Source organism: Chrysochloris asiatica, unplaced genomic scaffold, assembly GCF_000296735.1.
Source record: "Chrysochloris asiatica unplaced genomic scaffold, ChrAsi1.0 scaffold00491, whole genome shotgun sequence".
In the NCBI taxonomy this organism is placed as follows: Eukaryota; Metazoa; Chordata; class Mammalia; order Afrosoricida; family Chrysochloridae; genus Chrysochloris; species Chrysochloris asiatica.
Window position 1 is genome coordinate 371,579 of NW_006409009.1, and position 3,870 is coordinate 375,448.

The window sequence follows — 3,870 nt, forward strand, 5'->3', positions numbered from 1 at the left end:
AAAATTCAGGAGAAGGAACATGAGACATACCTTTCCAGAATTATTATTTGCCAACTCTTTATGTGATCCCCTCCTGGTTTTTCAAATTTCCTTATGATAGTTGAGGCACCTAAAAACATTGAATAATCACTGTGGTCTAGCAGAAAGCCCACGCAAAAGAGCACAGTGAGCAAGGGGTCTCTGGAGCGATCAGGGAAGTGAAATAGTAGGATGGGTGGGTAGAGGAGAATATGACCAGTCCTATGACTGTTGACACACTGCCCGGATTCAAACCACACTTGAACCTGGACATGACCTGGTACAAGTTGCAGAAAAACACTATACTCCTTTTCTCTTCTGTAAACTGACAATAGTATGTGTTGCTGTTTTCTAAGTATGGATGTACATAAAAAGGAAACATTATATAGAAAACTGAGCGACACCTTAAAGTTTTATGATATTGTGCTTATTTGTCACCATCCTCATCATTGTCATCATCAACTATAAGATCATTTTATTGTTTTTATAGGACAGATGGCAGGGACTTATCTCCTGCTCTGCTGGGGAAGGCTATAGAACCTAGACACAATGTAGAAGAAATTAAAACTCTAAGTGGCCTTTCTTGGACTTCTGACTTCACAGACCTCTGAGGTGAAACTTGGCACTTCAGAGTCTCCCGTCTGTGTATATCAAGTGTGTCTCTTGTACTAATGAGGAGAAAACAATGTACCACAGGCCCTCTATCTACACACTTCCATGATACTCACTGGGTTACTATGGGTCTCTGTTGGGCATGACCAAGGAATGTGGTTCACCATACCTCTCCTATCTGGTAGACGATGAGACTTGAGGCTTCTTCATTAGGACTGTCTGGAAGGTAAACTCAGATATGGACATCCTGAGGCAGACAACCACAATAAAGGAGAGACATGGGTATTAAGCTCATTGGACTTGGACAGTCAGACTGAAACAATGGAGGACACAGGCTAGTATTTACAGTTGTATGGCCTTGAGGGCCAAATACCCAGAGCTCTTAATTAGCCAAATTGGTTCATATTTTTCCACTCTCTGTAGACTTGTTAATATTAATAAAAACAGGAAGACTTGAAAGTGAAAATCCTTAATATCTGTGCCCTCCATTCTAAGGAAGATTTTAACCTGTTTCCTTATTTCTCACTTTTAACTTTCAAGTTATAGGGACCTCATCATAAAAATAAACCACTTCCTCCACCCCCTCCAATTTTTTTCAATTAAAAACATCAGTGCATAATGTAATAACCTCAAACTTGTTGAATGTAATTTAGGGAGGAGTAAGTATTTTCTAAAGGGCCCTGATGTTGCCCTAAAGTGCCCTGATGATTTTCTAAAGTTGCCCTGATTGGGCAACTATCCACAATGTCATTATTTCAAACTCACATGCAAGGTAGAAAGATGAGACTGTTTACTCCCATAAACATTTATAATTTGGGGAATCCTCTATAGAATTGTTTGAATCAGATTTACTTGATAGCAATGGATTTGGATTAACTTGGTTTTGAAGTATTCTTTAGGAGTATGATGCGCATGCACTTGACTGTTAACTGAAAGGGTGTTGCTTCTAACTTCTAGCCATTCTACTGGAGAAAAAGTCACTGCTTCTATAAATATTTACAGTGCTGGAAACCCTATGGACAGTTCTACTGTGTCTGATACAGTCACTATTAGATAAAGTTGACTCACCAGCAATGGGGTTGAGAGAATATTCTACGTGAAATCCAGGTGGCACAATGTACAAATGTTTGGCAGCTAATTAAAAAATTGATTGGAGCATACTCAGGCACTCTGCAGGAGAAGATCTGGAGTTTGCTCCCATAAAGATTATAGCCTACAAAATAATATGGATCAATTCTTCTCTGTCACATGCTATCACTGAATCAAAATGGCTTGACAGCACACACAACAGTAACAAAAGAGGTCTTTATAACAAGAATCTGATGTTTGTTGTTTTAGGTGACTTTGAGGCAGCTCTTACTCTTAGTGACTCTATACACAAAAGAATGAAATATTAACCAGCCCTGCATCATCCTCACAATTGTGTTTTAGTCCTTTGATGTGGTCATTGTGTCAGTCTATCTGGTTGGGCTCTTCAACTTTACTGTTGACTCTTTACTTTATCAAGTGTGATGACTTTCACCAGGAAATGGTCCATGCTGACATTACCAGAGTATGAAAGATGAAATCTTACATTTCTCTCTTCTAAAGACATGGTGTCAATTCTATCTTCCAAGATAGTATTTGTTGTTATTCTGAGAGTTATATTCAGTATGTATCACTAACACCATAATTCAAATGTATTGATTCTTCCATGGTGTTTCTTATCCATTTGTCCAACTTTCACATGCATAAGAAGTGATTGAAAATATCAGTAGCACCTTAGTTCTCAAACTGACATCTTTTTTCTCAAATATTTTAAAGAGGTATTTTGAAGCAGATTTGCCTAATGCACTGTCATTTAATTTCTTTATTGCTGCGTTTATGAGTGTTGATGGTGGATTCAAGAAAACTGAAATCTTTGACAACTTCGATCTTTTCTCAATTTTTCATTACATTTTATGGGTCTAGTTGTGGGATTTCAGTTTTCTTTTCATTGTACTGCAATCTATACTGAAGGATGTATGTAGTCTTTGATTTTCACCACATCTATTTTAAGTCATCTTCATATCTAGTAAGCAAGGTTTTGCCATCTGTATATAGCCAATCCATATGGAAGACTGTTGATCTTTGATCATCATCAGTAAGTATTTTGAGCCATCTTTGCTTCTATAAGCTAGACCATGTCATCTGTATATCAGTTTGTTAATGAGTCTTCTTCCAATCCTGATGCCACATTCTCCTTCATATAATCTACCTTCTTATGTTTGCTCAGTTTGAATAATTATGTGAAAGGATATAACCCTCGCACATACCTTTTCTGATTTTCAACCACTAAGTGTTCTCTTGTTCTGTTCAAACAACTGCCTCTTGTTCTATATACAGGTCCCTTATAAACAAATGAAGTGTTCTATAATACCTATCCTTTGCAATGTTATCCATTGTTAGTTATGATTCACACAGTCAAATTCTACTCCATAGTCAATAAAGCACAAGTAAACACCTTTTTTGGTATTTTATGCTTTTAGCCAAGAGCTATCTGATTTCAGCAATGATATACCCCATTCTTCATCCTCTTCTGAATCTGACTTGAATTTCTGGCAGTTCCCTGTACTGCTGTAATTGTTTGGAATTATTTTTAGAAAAAAAATATTGCTTTCGTGCTATATTAATAATATTGTTCAAGATTTCTGTTTTTTGTTGTGAAACCTCTTTGAAATTGACACTAATATGCATCTTTCCTAGTTGGTTGGCTAGGTACTTGGATTTCAAATCTCTTGGCATACACAAGTGACTGCCTTAAGCAGAGCATCAGTTTACTGAAACATCTCAATTGGTATCCTGTCAATTCCTGAAGCCTTGTTTTACACCAGTTATTTCAGTGCAGCTTGACCTTCTTCCTTCAGTACCACCAACCAGTTCTTAATCCTATGCTGCCTCTTGAAATGGTTGAGCACCAACAAATTATTTTTGTACAGTAACTCTATATATCCCTTTCATCATCTTTTGATACTTCCTGGATCATTGAATTCTTCAATATTACAATTTGAGACTTGAATTTGTTTTCTTCCTTTTTCAGCTTGAAAACTTCTAGGCACATTTTTCTCTTTTGGTTTTTTAACTCAAGGTCTTTACACAGATGAACATATTTTATTTTGTCCTCTTGAGCTGCCCTTTGAATTTTTCTATCAACTCTTTTAATTCTTCTTTTTTTTCTGTTGCCTAAATGTGGGATGACATCAAGAACATCATACATGAAGA